The sequence below is a fragment of the Pongo pygmaeus genome, chromosome 12, assembly GCF_028885625.2.
Source record: "Pongo pygmaeus isolate AG05252 chromosome 12, NHGRI_mPonPyg2-v2.0_pri, whole genome shotgun sequence".
In the NCBI taxonomy this organism is placed as follows: Eukaryota; Metazoa; Chordata; class Mammalia; order Primates; family Hominidae; genus Pongo; species Pongo pygmaeus.
The window spans coordinates 78,104,665-78,118,088 of NC_072385.2; the positions used below are offsets into that span (position 1 = coordinate 78,104,665).

Consider the following 13,424-nt stretch of genomic DNA (forward strand, 5'->3'; position numbering starts at 1 on the left):
AGGCTGCTTACAGCTTAAGATAATCACCCAAGACAACCAACTGTCCCAAGGACCCAGGGCAGTCAATATCTGTGAGCTAGCACCAAGCAGGCTGCTTAGGAAATACTGATGTAGGCAAAGCACACATCTGCTTCATGTGGACTCAGCCTTCTATAATGAATACTGTTTAAAGAGAATATCCTCAAGTAGTCATTGTTGGTTTAGATATATTGTAAATAGCTTAATCTAGATTTAAAAAATTGTATATTTACTTGTGATAGGTGTGAACCTACTCCGTAACGCAGATGTGCAATAAATATTACCACAATCTTGGAGTAATGATGGAATGGTGAAAGAGAAGATTGCACACTCCAGAACATCCAGGGAAGGACCCTGGTCTTCAGGCCTTGTTGCCACTTCACGGTCATTTGAAAGCAGGTGGTTCCACTCTCTCCATGCTAAGTTTGAGCAACTCTCCCAGTGCTCCCAAGCCACAACGCCCAGCATCCACTCACCTTGGGATCCCATGAAGGCATTTCATTTTTTGTTTTTTTGAGACGGAGTCTTGCTCTGTCACTCAGGCTGGAGTGCAGTGGAGCAATCTCGGCTCACTACAACCTCTGCCTCCCGGGTTCAAGCAATTCTCTCGTCTCAGCCTCCTAAGTAGCTAGGATTATAGGTGCCCGCTGCCATGCTTGGCTAATTTTTGTATTTTTTAGTAGACACAGTGTTTCACCATGTTGGACAGGCTGGTCTCGATCTCCTGACCTTGTGATGCACCCACCTCGGCCTCCCAAAGTGTTGGGATTACAGGTGTGAGCCACTGCACCGGTGGCTACATACCCCATGTAGGCATTTTTTCATCCACACATTGTTTGTAAGTGAGACACAGGTCTCTGCTAAAATCAAACCCTCTTCTCCATTCCTTTGGGGGCAGCTTAGTTTAATTCCGTTTTGGTTCCTTGTGTAGTTTTTCTTCAGGCCAATAATAAAAATGAAGCTAAAAATACCCTCTTATAGTGAGAAGAACCCAAATACAGTTTTCCTGATGGGGCTAGAACTATCTTTCCATTCTTTTCAATCTCTTAAAGTGAGTGTCTAAGAATTAGACAGGAACTACTGTATCAATAAACTAGCTTGCCTCTTAAAAAAAAAAAGTCTCAGCTGGGCACGATGCCTCACTCCTGTAATCCCAGTATTTTGGGAGGCCAAGGTGGGTGGATCACCTGAAGTCTGGAGTTCGAGACCAGCCTGGCCAACATGGTGAACCCCTGTCTCTACGAAAAATACAAAAAATTAGCTGGGCGTGGTGGGGCATGCCCGTAATCCCAGCTACTTGGGACGCTGAGGCAGGAGAATCGCTTGAACCCGGAAGGCAGAAGTTACAGTGAGCTGAGATCACACCATTGCACTCCAGCCTGTGCAACAAGAACAAAACTCCGTCTCAAAAAAAAAAAAAAAGGTCTCTACTTCAAGAACACATATCTATGGCTGAAACTTAAGAAATTATGTGGTGAAATGTTATTTTGAATGAAACACTTTTTAAAAATTCATTTACGTACATGGAATGTGCTTTTACTCTTCTTAAAAAATTCTGTCATTCTGTCTTTATGTAAAAGTACAAGATCCTCTAATTTTGGACAGATTGTTGCAAGTAATATGTACAATAATAAAGACTTTCCACATGCAAATGAGAAATAAACACTTTCTTTAAGCAAAATGAAATAGGCCTAGGAGTATAGGGGAGGGATAGAGCTATGCAGCATTCAAATGTGGGTGTGAGTTGGCCTAAGTCTAAAACCAGAGGTGGGCTGCAAGCAAATATGGCCTCTAATACCCAGGAACTAAACTGGATTAGAACGAAGAAGAGCTCATAGAAGGGTGAATCTAGAAGGAAGAGTAGGAAACTAGACTGGATGAAAACCCAGGGAGTGTTTGAGAATCTAAGTCATAAGAGGTCATTCAGCAGCTTCTCTCACCCTTAAGACTTGACCTAAGCCAATTTGTCCATTCAGGGAATCGCTTGAACCCAGGAGGTGGAGGTTGCAGTGAGCCGGGATTGCACCACTGCACTCCAGCCTGGGTGACAGAGCAAGACTCCATCTCAAGGAAAGAAAAAAAAAAAAAAAAAAAGCTGCTAGGCATCTGGCAGTATATCTTGAATACTGCTCATTTCACTATGAAAAAATGCAACATCGCTTATGGTGCAGGTTCAGAAAGTGAGATATCTAAAGTTCTACACCTGCCTCCTTTGGAGGGTGGCCAACTGATTAAGGCCTTTAGATGTCTAGTTAATCACCCCTGCCTCAGGTGTAGACTCCTGACCTGGGTGTTAAAAATGTTAAATAATTGTCCGTAGGGTATGGATTAATTTACACACATTCACCTCAAAATAGCATTTTTACCAGCGAATTCCAGACAAAATCTCAGACACCTTTAGCTAATAATGTTTAAACCTAATTTTATATCTGACAGTATTTTTTTTCCTCCTAGGTGTGGGAGTAAGATTGATTTTAAAAATAGTTGCCATTACTCAGAAATAGATAAAATGTAATATGCCTTACTATTAGTCAAGGAGCAGAAATCCTACTCAAAATAATTTAAGCAAAGAGGAACATTTAGTGGTTCATGTTCCTGGGGAGAATAGGGAAGGCCCTGACCGTAGCTACTCTGAACCCAGGCACTCAAGGACATTGAAAGGTCCTCTCATTCTCTCTCTTTTTCTCTGTCCCTCTGCTTTGTATGTATATCTTCACAGGTCTATTTCTCTGGGTTTTGGCCTCGTTCCCGTCTATTTCTGCTAGGCCTTTTCAAGAGGTATGCAAGTCCCTCTGGCTTCACTTCGTCTAGCTCTGTGACCCCAGAGCCAAAGTGCCCCTCGAGTACCTGCTGGGGAAGAACTTGGATTTTCTCAACTTGTGTCACCTGCCCTAATAATAATCCTTGGATAATTCCTCTGGCTAGGAAGTTGAGGTTCGGTCTAAATACGGGTTGCTGGCCTTATGTTTTGTGGGTTGGTGGGTACTGTTGTGAGAAGAAGGATAAGGTGCTTACTTTGGAAGCACATATACTAAAATTGGAACAGGCCAGGTGTGGTGGCTCACGACTGTAAACCCAGCACTTTGGAAGGCTGAGGCAGGTAGATCACCTGAGGCCAGGAGTTTGAGACCAGCCTGGCCAACATGGCGAAACCCTGTTTCTATTAAAAATACAAAAATTAGCTGGGCATGGTGGTGTGCGCCTGTGACCCCAGCTACTCGGGAGACTGAGGCAGAAGAATCACTTGAACCCAGAAGGAAGAGGTTGCAGTGAGCCAACATTGCACTACTGCACTCCAGCCTGGGTGACAAAGTGAGACCTTGTCTGAAATAAATAAATAAAATAGAAACAATGCAGAGACAATTAGCAAGGCCCTTGCACAAAGATGTCATGAAAATTTGCAAAGCATTCCATATATTTTATCTGAAGTGTTCTCATCACGTACACACACAAAAACATAACTATGTCAGGTGATGGTTAATTAGCTTGATTCTGGTGATTATTCCACAATGCACACATGTATCAAAACATCGAGTTGTACACCTTAAATATATACAATTCAAATTTGTCAATTATACCTTATTAAAGCAGCAGCAGAAGAAGCAGTGTTACCAAACTGCCCAAAACTGTAGTTGCCACAGCCCCCTCTGCCCTTCCTGTTCTCCTTTTCCTGCCTTTCTATACTTGGGATCTTTGGCTTATGTGTGTTAAATTGGATGTTATGAAAAACAAGAAATATTCAAGCTTTCTATGCATTAAGATTTAGTAGTATATAAACTTTGATCCACTTTATATTTTTCAGTAGAGGGAACCATGTAGAATAGCTGGCATCAGAATTTTCTGGATTTTTTTCCTCAAGCGATACCACTAAAATGGAAACCTGAAGATTTTTATAAGCAAATGTAGGCTAACATTGATTCAAAAAAAAAGCCACCAATATGCTATAGCAGTGAATATTACAACCAAAATGAATTTCCTTAATTATAATCGAGTGGATTTGGGAATAGGAAAAACAGCTTGTTTACCCATTTAATCACCACCTATAGGTAAGAAGCTCAGAGATTTTCCAGGTGAATGAGGCCCCTGATAAATATATCTCTGTCTTGTGGACAGTAAAATGATTCAACAAATGCCATATGCAGTGTTTAGCTCTTGAGGAGACCTATGGCCTAGTTGGAACATATCCTATGTGCTGTGCCTACTGGAGGGTAGCATGAACAGATTGCTGGTAATAGCTCACTCCACATAGTGTCTGTCAGATATAAAGTGCCAGGTCAAGTAGTGACCACATGCAATGTGGACACCGTGATTTTTCCACTTCTCTCAGTTACTAAAAAGCTTTTAAGAGGCCGGGCATGGTGGCTTAAGCCTGTAATCCCAGCACTTTGGGAGGCCGAGGTGGGCGGATCACCTGAAGTCAGGAGTTCAAGACCAGCCTGGCCAACATGGCGAAACTCTGTCTCTATTAAAAATACAAAAATTAGATAGGCATGGTGGCAGGCAGAAGAATCGCTTGAACCCAGGGGGCAGAGGTTGCAGGCGAGCTGAGATCACGCCACTTAACTCTCGGCCTGGGCAAAAGAGCGAGATCTGTCTCAAAAAAAAAAAGCTTCAAAGATGAACAAAGAGAACAAGTTTCAAGAACACTATCAGACAATAGTAAATTGTGATATGATACTTGACCATTATATTATGATGACTAATTTATAGCAGTGTGGATTTTAAAATGGACAGATGGTATCCATTGCAATTTTAAGTCTTTATAACAGAAACTGTTGTAATAATTGATACACAGCAATTTTCTGGCATGAAATTCCATCATTGAATATATTCTGAAGAGGAGTGTCATTATAGCAAAAACAAATTACTATTCTTATATGAAAAATAGTGGCCGTGTGTAAGTAGACAAGACATATAAAGGTGGAACAGTGTGTGATAAAGTCAAAATTCTGCTATGGCCTAGCTGATCGCTAAGAATTGCACTTAGAGTACTGAAAATATATACTGTTGAGTGTGTGTGAATGATATACTAGGACCTTGTGACTTGAAGTATGGTATGGGGCCAGCAGAATCAGTATCACCTGGGAGCTTGTTAAAAATGCAAGTTATTTGGTCCCACCCCAGACCTACTGAATCAGAAATTCTGGGAGCTGGGCCAGAAATCTGTGTCCTACAAGCCCTCCAGGTGCTCCCAGTGCATGCTACAGTTTGAGAGGCACCATTCTAATTAGTTACAAGCGCTCTCCTGATGGCTTGTAGAACTGCCCAAGCGAGGGACTTGAGCATGGAGAAGTACATGATGTACAGGCTTCTCTTGCAGCAATAAACCAACTTAGTAGACCACCACTGTTGCAATGACTCCTTTCACCCAGTTGTCAAACCTAGATGTTAGCTGGGTTAAAACAGCCTCATTTTCTTTATCACTTTTTTTTTTTTTTTTTTTTTTTGAGACAGGGTATCACTTTGTTACCCAGGCTGGAGTGTAGTGGCATGATCTCAGGCTCAAGTGATCCTCCTGCCTCAGTCCCTCAAGTAGCTGGGATTATAGGCACCCATCACCACACCCAGCTAATTATTGTATTTTTCCTAGAGATGGGGTTTCGCCATGTTGCCTAGGCTGGTCTCAAACTCCTGGCCTCAAGCAATCCTCCTGCCTCAGCCTCCCAAAGTGCTGGGACTACAGGTGTGAGGCACCATGCCCAGCTCTTTATTATTTGTATATTAATTAAAGACTAACTTGTAGGAGGGTAGTTTTTGAACCAGTTATCAATTAGCATCAGTAAATATTTATTAAGTATAGGTTATATTTTGTTCTAGGAGCAGGAAAATATATACAAAGTGAACTAAAAGATGATAGTTGTTTAGCATGTGGTTAAGGAGAAAATATAAACTTGAAAAATTAAATGGCAATGTCAGATAATAACACAAGAGCTATTCCTAGGCATTACATGACCAATTATAAAATAAGGGGAAAATTCACTGAAAAGGAAGAGATCCCTGGATTGCATAGGTCTGCAAAGACATCACTCAAGTTTCCTTCACTGAGCATATGTTTAGGAAGTAGCTGCTCCAGGAAGGGCCCTGGGCAGGTGCGGAAGAGAATGTGGAACTTGAACTAGGCTTCTGGAAAAGGCAATTCAAATGGCAGGAACATAACAAACAAAGGTATCATATGAGAAGTTTACACAGCAATTCTGGTTGCTCTGTCCTTGCATATCTCCAAAGAAACCTGGACCCATGATTGACTGTTGGTCAACCCTAGGTATGTGGCCCTTGGAAGGTTCTTTATGCTAATGTTGATGATTTTGTTGTATGCACCTAGAGCAATGAACCATGGCCTACTAGCTTGTCAGAATTGCTTTGCACAAACATCAAGACTGATCATTCGTGCTAGGTTTCATTATTAGGGTCCTGAGTTTCAGTTGCCAAGGATGGTCATGTAGCAGAATGTACCTATGTGACCAGACCTCCATAAAAGCCTTGGGCCCTGAGACTTGCATTGGATAGAGAGATTCTGCTAGAAGGAAAGATTGTCTTGTGCGGCTCTGGTTGGAAAAAACTTGAAGGCATGTATCTGACCTCTCTGGATTTTCCCCAATACCTATCTTCTTTCTGCAACTTTTGCTGTCTACTTTTTGCTGTAATAAGTCTTAGCCATGAATATAACCTGATATTGAGCCTTTTGAGTGTTTGTAAAAAAAACACCAAACTAGGAGTGGTTATGGAACCCCTGCAATATGGCCTGTGACAAGATGCAAAATACACAATGAATTTTTGGGTAGAAATAATAAATATTAAAATCTGATGGTAAAAGTCAATTCTTGATTGCTGAATCTTGGTAAAGAATATATAGGTGTCCATTGTACTATTCTTTTTCTTTTTTTTTTTTTTTTTTGAGACAGGATCTTGCAGTCACCCAGGCTAAAGTGCAGTGGCACAATGATGGCTCACTGCAGCCTCAACCTCCTGGGCTCAAGCAATCCTCCCACCTCAGCCTCCCGAGTACCTGGGACTACTACGTGTACGTCACCACACTCAGCTAATTTTTGTATTTTTTGTAGAGACAGTCTCCTTGTGTTGTCCAGGCTGGTCTCAAACACCTGAGCTCAAGTGATCCTCCCGCTGCAGCCTCCCAAAGTGCTGGGATTACAGGTGTGAACAACTGCACCTTGCCTCATTGTACTATTCTTTAAAGTTTCCTGTAAGTTTGACATTTTTCAAAATATAAATTTATAGAAAAATGAGTAGTATCGGGCAAATAGTACTCAAGAAATGTTAGCAGTTGAGAAGTCAATTATCATATGTATGCATGGACATATGTGTGTATAGAATCATAGAATTGTATGTTATCTTGAAGAATAATCATTTTACACTTTCCCGTTTAATCAAGCCTGTCCATCTTTTCCTATGTTTGCTTGGATGTGTGTTTTCTATTCTTTTTTTGACCATATACTCCTGCCTCAGGCAGATGGGGGGCCCTGAGTCCCTGGCCTGGAAGTGGGCCTGAGGCTGTGGTGAATGGAGCCAAGAGAATAATTACCAGGTCAGTTTCCTATGGAGTTTCTGGGTCAGTAATGCCCAGTACTGAAAAAAAAGACCAATAGTCCAGGGTCAGGATGCCAAATTCAGACAGGGCAATAAAAAAGAGAAAGTTCTAATTCAAATTGATCGTTCTGACAGAGAAGGCAATGCAAAGGGAGTTCAGTCAGACAAGCCAGGAGTGATTCCTGAGAAAAAAATTCACACAGTGCCAATTTCCTTTTTTAACTGGTTCCTGCCACAGCTAACGTCGGGGGCATATCCTAAAGTGAGTGATGCAGCTGGGGAGTACACCATTGTATTCTCACAGAGTTTTCTCTCAGCCTGAGATTGACTGAATATTCACTTATAGTTTCTCCTTTTTTTAATTATTTGAGATTTTACATTTAATTCTTTTTTATGCGTTTTCTACTTATGTGCTACATTTAATTCTTTAACATCTCTAGTCAGAAAACTGCATTTATATACGGGTAAGATTGGTTTCTACTGTGCTAGCTTCCTCAGCTTTATTAGTAAGATATGCATGGTAGTCAAGAACATGAATTCTAGGCCCGGCGCCGTGGCTCACACCTGTAATCCCAGCACTTTGGGAGGCCGAGGCGGGTGGATCACCTGAGGTCAGGAGTTCAAGACTAGACTGGCCAACTATGGAGGTGAAACTCCATCTCTACTAAAAATACAAAAATTAGCTGGGCGTCACGGTGCGTGCATGTGATCCCAGCTACTCAGGAGACTGAGGCAGGAGAATCGCTTGAACCTAGGGGGAAGAGGTTGCAGTGAGCCGAGATTGCGCCACTGCACTCCAGCCTGGACGACAAAGTGAGACCTTGTCTCAAAAATAAATAAATAAATAAAATGAAATAGGAACAATGCAGAGAAGATTAGCAAGGCCCTTGCACAAGGATGTCGTGGAAATTTGCTAAGCATTCCACATATTTTATCTGAAGTGTTCTCATCACGTACACACACAAAAACATAACTATGTCAGGTGATGGTTAATTAGCTTGATTCTGGTGATTATTCCACAATGCACACGTGTTTCAAAACATCGAGTTGTACACCTTAAATATATACAATTCAAATTTGTCAATTACACCTTATTAAAGCAGCAGCAGAAGAAGGGGTGTTACCAAACTACCCAATACTATAGTTGCCACAGCCCCCTCTGCCCTTCCTGTTCTCTTTTTCCTGCCTTTCTATACTTGGGATCTTTGGCTTATGTGTGTTAAATTGGATGTTATGAAAAACAAGAAATATTCAAGCTTTCTATGCATTAAGATTTAGTAGTATATAAACTTTGATCCACTTTATATTTTTCAGTAGAGGGAACCATGTAGAATAGCTGGCATCAGAATTTTCTGGATTTTTTTCCTCAAGCGATACCACTAAAATGGAAACCTGAAGATTTTTATAAGCAAATGTAGGCTAACATTGATTCAAAAAAAAAGCCACCAATATGCTATAGCAGTGAATATTGCAACCAAAATGAATTTCCTTAATTATAATCGAGTGGATTTGGGACTAGGAAAAACAGCTTGTTTACCCATTTAATCACCACCTATAGGTAAGAAGCTCAGAGATTTTCCAGGTGAATGAGGCCCCTGATAAATATATCTCTGTCTTGTGGACAGTAAAATGATTCAACAAATGTCATATGTAGTGTTTAGCTCTTGAGGAGACCTATGGCCTAGTTGGAACATATCCTATGTGCTGTGCCTACTGGAGGGTAGCATGAACAGATTGCTGGTAATAGCTCACTCCACATAGTGTCTGTCAGATATAAAGTGCCAGGTCAAGTAGTGACCACATGCAATGTGGACACCGTGATTTTTCCACTTCTCTCAGTTACTAAAAAGCTTTTAAGAAGCCGGACATGGTGGCTCATGCCTGTAATCCCAGCACTTTGGGAGGCCGAGGCGGGCAGATAACCTGAGGTTAGGAGTTCAAGACCAGCCTGGCCAACATGGCGAAACCCTGTCTACTAAAAATACAAAAATTAGCTGGGCGTGGTGGTGCATGCCTGTAATCCCAGCTACTTGGGAGGCTGAGGCAGGGAGAATCGCTTGAACCTGGGAATTGGAGGTTGCAGTGAGCTGAGGTCATGCCATTACAGTCCAGCCTGGGCGACAGAGGGAGACTCTGTCTCAAAAAAACAAAAACATGAATTCTAGAGTCGGACTGCTTGGTTCCAAATATTGGCTCTAGCACCTAATAAATAATTAGCCTCATTAACCTCTTCATGCCTCACTTTCTTTTCTATGAAATGCAGATAAAATATTACCTACCTCCAGGTATTGGCATATCACTAGCAATGAACATACTTGATGCCAGATCTTGTTTTATATGTGCAATTTTATGAAAGAAAAAAAGAAAAGGAAAGAAATCAGGGCAGCCGGGGGCATTGGTTCACACCTATAATCCCAGCACTTTGGAAGGCCAAGGTGGGAGGATCACTTGAGCTCAGGATTTCCAGACCAGCTTTGGCAACATGGCACAACCTCATCTCTACTAAAAATACCAAACAATAGCCGGTTGTGGTTGCGCATGTCTTTAGTCCCAGCCTATAGTCCCAGCTACTTTGGAAGCTGAGGCACGAGGATCGCTTCATCCCGGGAGGTGGAGGTTGTAGTGAGCCCAGGTCGCGTCATCTCCAGCCTGGGCAGCAGAGCAAGACTCCATCTCAAAAAAAAAAAGAAAAAAAGAAAAGAAAAACCAGGACTTTTGGAAGAAATGTCTGGTTCCAGGACTAGAACAGAGAAAAACCAAGATCCGCCTGGAACATGTCATGATGCCAAAAAGTAAATGCTGAAAAAATGATGGGGCATGTTGAGAAAACATAGGAGCCAACTTGAAGGGGATCCCAAGACAAATCTGGGACAATTTAAGCAACAAAATAAATAATGATAGTAATAGGTTGTAACTCGTGGAATAAAACAAATATCCCTATGTCCAGAGTGATTACAAGTTGAATAAATAAATCACTGGGGGAGTGGAGGAAGTCTTATTTACAGTAGAATTCCAAGTAATAAATGATGAAGAAGTGATGGAAACAAAATTACCATTTGCCAGATACTATAGTAAAAATTGTTTCAGGCAAGAGTCATTCACAAATGCTAAAATTGGTGGGCTAAAAGGAGAAATGGGATTTTTTATATAGTGTCACAGTATCTCCCCAGAAGATATTTATTAAATGGCAAAGGGAAAAATAATGCTACAGTAGAGAATCTGGCAGACAACACCTTAATAAAGTGATCCAAGTTAATATTGCAGTCATGAGGCCAACATATATAACCTGATTTTATCAAAAAGAAACATCAGACAAATCCAAAGTGAGGGACACTCTACAAAACTATGGGAACACACTCTTCAGAATTGTAAAGGTCACAAAAGATAAAGAAAGATTAAGAAACTATCCCAGATTAAAGAGTAAGAAGATAAATAAATGCATTGTGTGATCTTTGATAGCATCCTGATCCAGGAAAAGGGGCACATAGGGACAGTTGACAAAATTTAAATACAGTTCATAGATGAATTTGTGGCATTTACTAGTGTTATTTTCTTGATTTTGATCATTTTACTCAATTATGTAAGATTAAACATTTGGAGAAGTTGGGTGAAGAGTGTACAAGAATTCTTTGCACTATTTTTGCTATTCATTTGTAAGTCTAAAATATTTCATAATGAAAACTTTAAAAATATATATTAATATATATATTCCTGTTTACAAGTCTTTCCAGACTCTTCTAATATATGTATTAGCAATAGACATATTTGTATATAGATAGAGCTTTGTTTTGATTTGTTTTACAGAAATGGAATTGCATTGTACATGACTCTTTTTTTTTTCCACTCAACAATTGTATTAGCTCCTTTTTGGGTGTTGGCATATCTCACAAAGACCTAGTTTGCTTCCTCCTCCTTAAAGAGGCTCCAGACAACCATATCTCTACTATATGACATCATTCCTTGGTCACAGATAATCAGACCACGTGTGGACATCTGACCCAAACTGGGACATCAGATTCTTTCTACCAGGAATTTGAAACAGGGACCATAATATTCTTATTCAGACTGAGCTATTCTCCTGAGTGAAGGAAATTTTAAAACTTCGAAGCTGAGGTACAGCTGTAACCCGATGTAGGAACTGAAAAGTAGAGACAATTGCAAGGCAGAGAGATGAGACCAGAGAAGCAGGGACAAGATATGAGAAGGCACTTCCCGGGATCCTAGTTGATAACCATTTTCTTATCTCATGCTCTTTCTGAGGACTTCTGCTGTGGGATTCCACAAGGCACATTCCAATCTTTATAATACATTTCCTTTAACGCTCATGCCAGCTCTCAAGAGGCAGAGCTCACATCAGTTATATTTTCAAAATTAATTTGAGGTGGGGCACGGTGGCTCACACCTGTAATCCTAGCACTTTGGGAGACCAAGCGTGTGGATCACTTGAGGTAAGGAGTTCTAAACCAGCCTGGCCAACTTGGTGAAACCTCGTCTCTACTAAAAAAAAAAAAAAAAACCTGGGCATGGTGGTGGATGCCTGTAATCCCAGCTACTCGGGAGGCTGAGGCTGAAGAATCACTTGAACCTGGGAGGCAGAGGTTGCAGTGAGCCAAGATTGCAACACTGCACTCCAGCCTGGGTGAGACAGCAAGTCTCCATCAAAAACAACAACAAAAAACTAATTATCAAAAATTGTAATTGTTTATGTAAAGAACTGCTGGCCAGGCACAGTGGCTCACACTGTACACAGCACTTTGGGAGGCTGAGGCGGGTGGATCACTTGAGGTCAGGAGCTCAAGGCCAGCCTGGCCAACATGGTGAAACCCCATCGCTTCTAAAAATACAAAATTAGCTGGGCATGGTGGTGCACACTTGTAATCCCAGCTACTGGGAGGCTGAGGCAGGAGAATTGCTTGAACCTGGGAGGGCAGAATTGCAGTGACCCAAGATCCTGCCATTACACTCCAGCCTGGGCAACAAGAGCGAAACTCAGTCTCAAAAAAAAAAAATTGTTAACTAGGTACTGATGAACTGAAAGTGCTAAAGGAAAACACTTATTGAATAAACAATTTTTCATTGAAAAACTTCTATAGAAAAATTACATGAACAGTACAAAGGAACACCTGTATACCTTTCAGCTGGATTGACCAATTGACTTTCTCCATGTTTGCTTTCTTTTTTTTTTTTTTTAGATGGAGTCTTGCTCTCTTACCCAGGCTGGAGTGAAGTGGCACAATCTCGGCTCACTGCAACCTCTGCCTCCCGGGTTCAAGCGATTCTCCAGCCTCAGCCTCCTGAGTAGCTGGGATTACAGGTGCCCGCCACCACGCCCGGCTAATTTTTGTAATTTTGTAGAGATGAGAATTTACCATGTTGGCCAGGCTGGTTTTGAACTTCTGACTTCAGGTGATCCACCTGCCTTGGCCTCCTAAAGTGCTGGGATTACGGGTGTGAGCCACTACACCTGGCCTATTTTCTTCTTTTTTAAAACATTTATTGATGAATCATTCAGACACATTTAAACATCACTTTTAAAGATTTCAAAAGTTTCTATGAAAAAAGTCCTTATGCATTAGAGATGCATACTGGAAGTATCTATGGCTGAAATGGCATGTCTGAGGTTTGCTTTGAGGTACATCAGCAAGGCCAGGTGCTGTGGCTCACTCCTGTAACCCCAACACTTTGGGAGGTCAAGGCAGAATGATCGCTTGAAGCCAGGAGTTCAAGACCAGCCTGGCCAACATGGCAAAACCCCATCTCTACTGAAAATACAAAAATTAGCTGGATGTGGTGGCCCATGCCTGTAATCCCAGCTACTTGGGAGGCTGAAGCACAAGAATTGATTGAATCCAAGAGACAGA

The 13,424-nt window shown here is 41.3% G+C and overlaps 2 non-coding genes across 2 annotated transcripts; both read left to right on the forward strand.

Moving 5' to 3' along the window:
• The first annotated feature begins 3,334 nt into the window (after window positions 1-3,334).
• On the forward strand, window positions 3,335-3,438 carry LOC129030935 (U6 spliceosomal RNA). Its single transcript, XR_008500829.1, has one exon. It is a non-coding gene; the product is annotated as a U6 spliceosomal RNA (small nuclear RNA).
• Window positions 3,439-8,384: 4,946 nt separating this feature from the next.
• Window positions 8,385-8,495, forward strand: LOC129030925 (U6 spliceosomal RNA). The gene has a single exon (XR_008500822.1). It is a non-coding gene; the product is annotated as a U6 spliceosomal RNA (small nuclear RNA).
• The last annotated feature ends 4,929 nt before the right edge of the window (window positions 8,496-13,424 follow it).